Source organism: Henckelia pumila, chromosome 2 (assembly GCF_033568475.1).
Source record: "Henckelia pumila isolate YLH828 chromosome 2, ASM3356847v2, whole genome shotgun sequence".
Classification (NCBI taxonomy): Eukaryota; Viridiplantae; Streptophyta; class Magnoliopsida; order Lamiales; family Gesneriaceae; genus Henckelia; species Henckelia pumila.
The window spans coordinates 26,009,777-26,020,331 of NC_133121.1; positions in this window are offsets into that span (position 1 = coordinate 26,009,777).

The following is a 10,555-nucleotide window of genomic DNA, read 5'->3' on the forward strand; positions in this document are numbered from 1 at the left end:
GAATGAGTGACGTCGTGGATGACGTAATATCGGGATCGGACGACCGAAGTCCCGATCGGGCGACCCGAAGTGCTATCAGGTGTCACTTGTCACACATGCAGAGTTCAGACGGTCCGAAGGCTGGTTCGGACGATCCGAACCCTCGTCTATAAAATGAGGCCGAGGGGATCATTTCACAATCGCACCGATTTCCTCTCTTTCGCCCGTGTGGCTCTATTTTAGGGCTTTGGGTACTCTTATTTTAGAGTTGGAGTAGAGAATATATTTTTAGTATAGTCAGATAGTGTTTGAAATAGTAGCGGGGCAATGCTCGTGTAGTAGAGCCGTGCTCGAGGCTGTGGAGCTGCAGCAGGGGTGTGCCCTTAGTTGCGGGATAGTCGCCATCAGTGGGCTGAAGAGGAACGCAGGTATAGCTATGGTCTTCTTAAATTATTTAGGAATAAGCAATATCTTAGTTAAGGCTTTTAGAGCTTAATCAATGATGAATGACTATTTGCTTTGTAGAGTTGATTGTAGGCTTGGAAGCTAGAGTGGGACTACTAGGACTGCCTGTAGTAAGGTACGTAAGTACTGATTGAGATTGCCAGCGGATATGCATGCTTATATGTTGCATTTATGTGTTTGCATATTATTATTATGTTATGTGGCATGTACATATCATCTTGTGTCTGTACATCTTTTGAGATGAGCCAGTTAGGGTTGCTCATCCTGTTAGGACGTTTTGATATCGAGTACCCTTAGGTACTAGTATCTAGAGGACTCCATTGTCCGCATTCGAGATTCGGGAGTTAGTGGTCACGCACAGTGGTTGGCGACCCCGATGTGACGATCCATGTCCCAGACGCCAGTTTGAGCAGTTTATATACAGTTATCCCTAAAATGGATAACCTGTCATTTGCATGAATCATATTTGTATGTTTATCCATGCTTTCGTATTGAGCTTAGAGCTCACGTTTAGTATTTTCTGTGTATCTGGACACCCCATTCAACGGGGCAGGTGTAGGTGCAGGGTTGAGCACCAGGAGCTTGGAGTAGCCAGTGACCTTGAAGACAACAAGATTAGCTGTAGGTTTCTACCCATAGGATTATTTGTAATTCGATTGGATTGTATATTGATTTATTTAGTCGATTGTATTCTGCCGGTCTTTTTGTATTTAAGTCTTCCACAGTAATTTATTTAATGCATGTTTAATTATGCTCTTAACTCTGATTAAGTAGTGGATCAGGATAAGATCACTACATTTATGGTATCAAAGCTGCATGAAAGAGACTTGGGAATATAGTACTGAGACTTTGGATTATCCTTGTAGGATTGCTGAGACCTAGCGAAGGATGATTTGGTTCTTCATTGCCGAGATTTGTGGCAGAAGTATTTGCTATAAGGAATGCAACAGTGATGAGAACACCAGTGGTAGATATCGATAGATAGGCTGACAGTTGTGGACGGTTCATCATTCAATGCATTGGGATGTTGATCGAAGAATATTTGGATTCCAGCCAGAGAAGCTTGGAAGAGAAGAACGAATATATCACGTCAGATACCTCTGAGGACTTTTTGGAACGAATGGTATGTAACAACCCATGTGGTTCCAATCCAAAGAGATTCTCCAGTCGTAGTTGGAGAGATTGTAAGATAGACCTTCACCAGGGGATGCCTCAAGTGTCTAAGGCATGACTGGTTGTGAACGTAAGGTCATTAAATTCATGTAGGACATGATTTTATTTGTATGATTGTATCGATGCTTTCAGTAGGCACACGGGAAAATTCATGTTCAAAATCATGAATAAGTTACAAGAAGAACGCTGACGGTAGATCGTGAGCAGAAGAGGTCGAATGACAGACATTGATGCAGAGCATAGCTGGTTAGCGAGCATGGATCATTTCTCCGGATGTCTTTGCAGGAGGACGGGTAGAGAAATTTGGTCAGGAGTACGCTTGCATTGATTCATGTGCCTATTAGAAGCTTCATGCTCAAGAAACAAAGACAAGTACGATGATTTTAAATACTGTATTGTTGTAGTTGTAAACAGTATTTCATTTGTAATAAATCATCAGGAGCCGGTTGTACCATTTCAAGTTTTTGGTTGTACATTCTCGTTTTATTTTGAATACTGTATGTATTACATGGGATTTTAATAAAGAAATTATACATAACTTGAAATAAATGATACATGTATTATTCAAGTTGTTGGTTGCTAAGTTTGGCTTGATATTAGTTGATTAGTGTTCAACTATTGTAACTCATAGGTTTTGAGTAAGCCATCTGTAACTCTTTGACTTGTGGTTAGTCTAGGCATTTCCTAAGATTGACCTAGTTAGTCAGTGGACTAAGTTAATGTCAGCGATGAGTTGATTCATCAGTGGGCATGAGTTGTGTTCTAGGTTGTTTCCTTAGAAGAGTAGTCTGATGACCTTCGTAGGGTGAGACTTCATGATGATGGGATTTCATCGGGATGCCGAGTCGAGTATATGCCGGGAGTTGTGGACTATGACCATGACTAGACGTGATGGGGCGCGACCCTATGCCTGTGTTACTCTGGGAGTCTTTTGTACTTCAGAGGTTGCCTGGAAGCTTTCGTGCTTCAGGATCGGCGGTGGAAAGGCTACTCAGTCTAGAGTCTTGGTAATAGTCACGACGGGGTAAGAATTTGGATTAGATGCCTAGTTTGGTATCATGATATAGATATCGTCTGGCTTTTGTCAGGGATATTGGTTTGGGTTTCTGCCGTGAGTACCAGTTTTGGAGGGATTTCTTTGACGAGAGTGTACTCTGAGAAGATAGTTTTAGTCTATGAGATACTGCTATACTAGTGGATCTAGTCGGTGATTGGATTCTCTTGTGATAGGGGTTACCCAGGAAATGAGTTTGTAAACTGTTTGAGGCATTGACTCGGAGGAGACTATTTTCCAGCGATGAGAGTTTTTATCAATAGTGGATTATATCAGATGCTAAGGATTGCACATGACTATTTGAGGCATATGGGAAGCGTGACTTATGCCAGTGTACACTTGGTGGTGATTCCAGGTGGGACATCGTGGTAGGTTACCTCAGTAATGATTTGCTGCAGTCTTAGCGAGGGATATAACTATCAGGAGCATGTTTAGCGATAGTTGGAATCATTCGGACTTGTATTGCATCTTGGGTTTGGCAAGTCCTAATGATCATCTTTAATGAACATAGACAGTGGATAGTATGTCTAGATTGGTGCAGGCTTGACACTAGTGACTACTCGTAGTTGTTGTCTGACTCTGTCAGAGATATATGATTGAATCAGGTGTGATTCTTTTGATTCCAAGTATTTGGGATATAGCGAATCAGGAAGTACTTGATATAGTACTATAAGCATGGTATGCTTAGACGCAGCTATTCTAGTGCATTTAGGCATCGCTTGGTACGTGTGATGAGATAAGTAAAAGATTAACAATTAGAGTGATTAAAAAATTAGAAGTAGGGATAAATATCATGGTGGGATAAAATATATGATGTTTGATACGATTTTAATATTACGGATTAATTTTGTGTATTAACATGAAATGCCCAAAATATCCTCACTGTTTGTATATAATTACTTAACCTAAATATAATAAAAAAATAATAAATAAATATCAAATAATAATAATAATAAATAAATAAATAAATAAATAAGTTTTTTTAAAAAAAAAATTGATAATAGATTACTGTTCAATAAAAATGATAAATAATTCTAATAAATTAATGATAAATATATTAATTATAATATTAACAAAAATTTTGAATTTAAATTGATAATAATAAGGAAAAGAATAATATCATCGGTAACAACAATAATAGGAATAATTAAACATTAATAAGAACAAAATACTGATATTAATATTAAAAATTAATTTTGTTAAAATAGTGAATTTATTATGCGACATGACGAATTTATAATCTTTTACATTTTTTAAAATGGGTACATTTTGTTATATATTGTCAAGTAAAATCGCTACTTTTTTTAATCTTAGAAAACAAAAACTATTTTTTGGTATATATATAAAAAATTAGTTGCAATTCATTTGCCGCATTCTCATTTCAACCTCAAGTTCTTACTGTCTCTAAAAATGTTCCTTTATTACTTTTTTTAAAAAAATGTTCACATGAGGGCATAATGGTAAAAACATTTATAATCATGAGGATGCACAAATAATCACATCTGTGGAGTATGACATAGAATCTCACAAATTGTGTGTACAGTGCGGGCCCAAATGAGGGCCGGTGGGATAATTCGGAGCACATTAAAATCGAATCAAACGCATGATTGTGATGGATTACTGCTTAATCCGTCCCTTATCCAGCGAACCAAACTGGCCCTTAGAGAATTCTCCAATCATTAAGGATATCCAAGAATGTGGGAATCGGGACTTTAGGTTTCTACGGATGACGAAAGTGGTCATAGGTTGGCTCTTGTGATCATAGTTCGTTGGTAGCGTTGATGAGATTACCAGTGACGGATTTGATCTGAGCATTGCGTGGTGTTAGCAATGATTGATCCAATTTGTGAAAATGGATTTATTGATTGTTATAGGATTGTCAATGGACAATTTTTGGGGGACTGTTAGTCGGAATGTTTTGCTTGGGTGCTTCCATCAGAATTCTCAAAAGTTGTTCTTGAGAGGCGATTCGACAAGTGCTTATGGATTTCCATGAGCATTAGCAGGTTAGCATCAATTCTTCATGGGATGAGAATGCAACTAAGACTTGTGCTTTTGAGTCCGGTGGGATTGTTGTCGCTGATGTCCCAGTGTGTTCTGATGTACTGTGTTATTAAGAGGTTGAGATAGCGGGATTGCCGCTAGTATTGATGGATTTTGTGTGGGATCGAGGTGAACCAGTTTGGTTATCCCAGTTAGTGAGTCAAGGAATTTCGTTATCTAGGACAGGATAACCGGAATCGTTTTCATCGATACTATCTCTAGTGACGAGATAGAGGTAAGCGTTCGATACAGACTACTAATGCTGAGAATGATGTTAGTCCATCTGAGAGTTTCAGCAGGATGGTAGTGTAATTCGAGGCGACAACCTCAAAAAGTGCATTAAGACAAGAAATTGTGTACAATGATGTTGCCGCAATTGGAGTTAGTGGAAAGAGAATTTGTCAATTGTTTACTTAGTTGGTGTTCTTTGGGAACATTCGTTGACATCAGGCAGGGTAAGTACTGATAGTACGTACTATGATGCCAGGAATTGTCAGGATTAGATTATTATCCGTGGCACGATGACTAGCGTGATTGAGTAGATGCTATCTATGAAAGCGAGAATCGAATCAAAGATGATCGCAATCAGTCTGAGGATTTCATATGGTTAGAGTGGTGTGCAAGGATGCGATGTTAGCATTAGACCAGTGAGATATAATGTGTTGTATCTTGTTTTCTCGTTGGGCAGCGATGGAGTTCGTGCGTGCCTAGAGATAGCTGATGACTAGTTACGATCTTAGCAGGAGTTTCATCGTTAAGATTTGTAGTCAGTGTGGCTGATACTGAAACGACCTTAACTACTTCTTATAATTAATGATTAAATAAAATACGGGTTTTCAAAAATTTTCGGCATGACCTAACTGTTTTGATTAAAACCCGTCTGTCTCAGACAACGAATTAAAAAAAAAACAACCAAAAACACTAAATAAACTAGCCCGAGAAAAGAAAATAAACGAAAATCTGAGAAAGAGATTGACACTCCAAACATCCAAAAGTTAAATGATTTGATACATAAGTTCCCACAAACAATTCCAAAGAATATTATCTTTACATTCACATTTACTAATTTAACAAGATGAAAGACTTTAAAGTGCTAAAATAAACTTTTGCGGAAGACTGGCATGGTCAGAGGGATGTGTCGTGCCCGCATCGCAGTCCACTCGATAGTCTTGCCCCTCGATCTCAAAGATAACTTATACCTGCACCAAATAGATGTAGTGAGCCTAGGTGCCCAAAAAGAATATGGGGGAAATAAAGATTCCTACATAAATACATGCACACTTAGATTAAAAATAGCTTGATAATAAAATACTTTGTGCCCTTAATTTGAATAAATGATCTCTAAATGAAAGAAGTGAACATAAATAAAACATATGCATGGATAAGTCGAATATAATCACCGTAACGGAATAAACTGTACTAAAACATAGTCATAAATATTTGAACTTAGATCCTTGAATTGTGACTCTGTGATTTCGATCATGATCATGGCTGCAGTGCACTATGCCGCAAGGAAGTCAGGATTTCTCCCTGTAAGAGTGGGTGCCCAGTGAGCCAACTGTGTGGCTATGGGCTTTGATGACTCTTTGTATAAACAATCTTTTGTTTAATATTATTTACACTTTTATGGCAATGACTTTATATTACTTCATATTGTTATATTGTGATATACTATTGTTGTTTTGATAAAGACCTTGAATATACTATAGTGTATGTAAGATGTGGTAGAACATGGAGATGTCTATCATGAAATACATCTTATAGTCACTGTATATTCTAAAAACCGTTCCTAGTCGATTGAGCCGTCCGATAATAAGGATAAGGATCGCTCGAGTTTGAGACTAGCATTTGCGATGCGGAGTACCACGTTTCATTGGTAGGGAACATGGAGATGTTCGAAGCATGCAAATGGATATTCATAGGATGAATAATCGAACTACCCTATCCGGACTTTCCAAGTGGTTATCACTTATCGAGTGGATAAAGTCCGCGGTTTTGGTTGTACACCATTAGTCCTTACGACTTGAAACATCATGGAGACTCTATATGCTAGTGCTGTGCTTTGACTCGTTTACCGACTCTATGGGGGTCATCAGGTGTCGAGATTGGGTACAGTTACGACACATATAGGAGTCAATGCATTGTTGTCAAGGATTCACCACATACTTGCGAGTGTGGATATCCTATGCGATCTGAGGAGATATTAGTGTGACAAATCTCTGGCCAGAGTACTTGATGTGATTTAAGAAATGGTTTCTTAGTAGCACATGCGATGTCACTAATTTGATCTTCAAGATGCATTGCATAGTTATCGAATCTTGAGCGACTCTCGATATACCAATGGTTGTTGATTCGATCGGGATATATGGATGAAGGGACCGTACTGTACGCTAACCAAAATCTACTGGTTCTTGTAGGCACTATCAGTGATACCTAGGGAATCATGGGGCGATGTTGCTAGGCGCTTTACCATGATTCGTTGGGCAAGTCGGAAAGTGTTGTTCCGAGTCACAAGGAGTTGTGAGCCCACGGCTAGCTGTATCCCTGAACCATTGAGGGTCACACAGTGTAATGGAGTTTTAATCCCCGTTGAGATAGTTAAATTTAAAGAGTTAAATTTAATGAACTAAGGAGTTGGACTTCTTAAATAAGAGTAAGGGAGTAGGATTTCCTAAAATGACATAGGGATGGACATTTTAGGAAACCACTGAATTCGGATTCAGGAAAATTTATTTTGACTTTAAAATGTGCAGAAATGGTTTCTGTGCACATTGGTAAAATCGGTTTATCAATTGGAGTCACGATGAATTTTATATTAATTTCTGAACGAGCGGGCTTTGCTTGTCGGGCCTCAACTTATGACTAATGGGCCCTAAGGTGTTAGTGGCCTGCATTATAAATAAGTTATTTCAGTACAGAAATTAAATACAACAGCTCATTATTTTTGAGAAGCAAAAATCGAAAACCCTAGCCTCTCAAAGAAATAATCGGCCGACCTCCCATACTCTGCCCGAGAAATTTCGGTCTGTGATTTTGAATCGCAGTCAGGAATAACGAATCAGATTCGTTTAATCTCTTCGCAGAAAACTTCTGATAGATTTTCTAGTGCAATCTATCAGAGGGATTTAAACCCTATTCGTGGACCTGATTGAAGGAGTTCATCGGTTCCTGGGAGAGACAACAAGAGCAGATTAATTCTGTTGGTGTCCATTAATCTCGCTTCGAGATTGAAGGTAAAATTTAATTAATTGTTATTTGAATTTTACACACACAATAATTTAATCGTTGAATGGTTGATACCCACACCATGGAATTGTTCCATGATAAAAATTTTAAACTTCCGCTGCACCGGGTATCAATCGTGATTGATCTGACCGCCAGTTTTTTCCAACAGTGGTATCAGAGCCAGGTTGCTCAGATCAAACGATTGAATTAATCAATTGTACAAAATTTTTGAGTCTCGGTTTTTGAAACAAAATAAATATTTTTAAATAAATTTTTTTTTTTTTTTCGGGGCAAAACCCGGGCAGCGATTGGATCGCTGCCCGGAGGGGGCGGCGATGGTCGCTGCCCCCGGGGGAGGCGCACGGCGCCGCCCAAAGGGGGCGCACGGCGCCGCCCAGGGCGGCGACCGTCGCCGCCCAAAGGGGGCGCACGGCGCCGCCCAGGGCAGCGCTGGGCGCTGCGCAGGGCAGCGCTCGGCGCTGCCCAGGGCGGCGCACAGCGCCGCCCAGGGGCGGCGCTCGGCGCTGCCCAGGGCGACGCACGGCGCCGCCAGGGCAGCGATAGTCGCTGCCCTAAGGGGGCAGCCGGGCTGCCCCCGGCCCGCGCCCCGGGTGCGGGCCGGCCCGGGAGTGTCCCGGGCGGCCCGCGGGAAAAATTATATTTTTATTAAAAATTAATTTTAATATGTTAAAATTTTATTTTTGGTCCGGTCAAAAATTGTTTTTGATTGGTTCACGAGATTTCGGATCGAATTGTTCGAGTCCGTAAATTTTAAAATTGATTTTGGATAAATTTGAATTTTTGGAAAATTTTAATGTTTTATCCGTAAATTGAATTTTGAAATCAATTATTTTGGTACAATTGATGATAAGATATGATCTTATGATATATTGAGTAAAATATGATTTTATTTGTAAAATTGGATTTTATAGATAAAATATGATTTTATTTGATATAGAGATAAAATATGATTTTATATGTGAAATGAGATTTTATATATAAAATATGATTTTATCTTGTTTAAATTTGAATGCCACTGCATGTTATCCAATAAATTAATTTTGAATTAAATGTTATTGGATAAGGATGATCGATTGCCATGACCAATTTTGTAGGTGTATGTTAGGAATTTACATTTTGTTTTTATTGTTGTTGGTTTTATTAATGGGCCTGGTTTATGGCCCGATATGAATGTCATATGTAATAAAAGTGGGCTTGGTTTATAGCCCGTTCCCACCCCTAAAAATGTATCCCCTACTTGTCATTGTTATTTATTATAAATACATTAGATTTAGTGGGAGATCAAGATTTGAAGACGGTGGGCCCAGCAGACAATAAAGACTGAAGAAATGTAAATTGGAAGCACATGTAATAGGATTGCATTGCATACTGCATATCACCTAGGATTGGACTAAGACCCGTGATTGGCAACCACGGGTCAATTAGAAATGGAATCGATCATCCTATATAATATTTGATATTATGATTGTATGCATGTTTAGACATAATTGCGTGAATCCGGCAAGCATGCAATAAATTAAATATGATGAGACAAATATTTTTATAATTAAAAATCCCTCATTTTAAATATGATTTAAAATTTATATCAAGATAAATAAAGGAAATTTAAATTTGTTTAAATGTTCCCACCTTCCATCAACGGTCAATGTATGTGATGCTACCCGCGGATACGGTCCGGCTCATATTATTGGGGGGCCCGTCCGTCGGAAAGCTGTACATTGGATCGACAAATGTTGTAAGTTGGGTGGAACTCCCATGGGATCGGCTCATATTATTGGGGGATCCACATGGCGACCGTCCATCACAACTTAATATTGATGGGTCATCTTGACATGTCACTTTAAACGGCGTCATATTATTGGGCCCTTATTGGACATGAGGTAAACACATGGGGGTTGCTTTGGAAGCAATTGGGCTCTACCTTTTGAGAATTATGGTTGGCTGATATTATTCGGGACCATAAGTTTGTCAATTGGACTCCATGTTCTCACTAAGGAAAAAGTTTCCCGTTTTCACTAGAGGGTGGTGAAATCGTTAAAATAGTGGGAGTGAGATTCATAAAATTAAATTCGCCTATTTTATGTCTTAGTAAATTGTTAAACAATCATTGATATATGTCTGTTTTTCTTTTCAGTATTTCATACAATGAATTCGCGAAATCCATTATTCTCGATCCTCGAACAAAACAAGTTGACTGGCGCCAACTATACGGAATGGTTCCGGAAGTTGAAGATTGTCTTAACTTCGGAGAAAATGCTCTACGTGTTAGAGAAAGCACCTCCGAAGGAAGCACCAGCTGACATAAGTCCGGAGGAATTGGCCAAACTTGATGCATGGTGTGACCATGACATCAAGACCAAATGCTATATGCAAGCCTCGATGTCTGATGAACTCCAGAGGCGATTTGAGGACACGGTGAATGCTGCTGACATTCATGCGCAACTCAAGGAACTTTTTGGGGCTCAGTCGAGGGCTGAAAGGTTCGCTACTGTTAAGGAGTTGATGACGTGCCGCATGCGTGAAGGGACTTCGGTCCGTGATCATGGGGTACGAGTGATTTGGCTCATACAGAAGTTGGCGACCCTAGATTTGGTG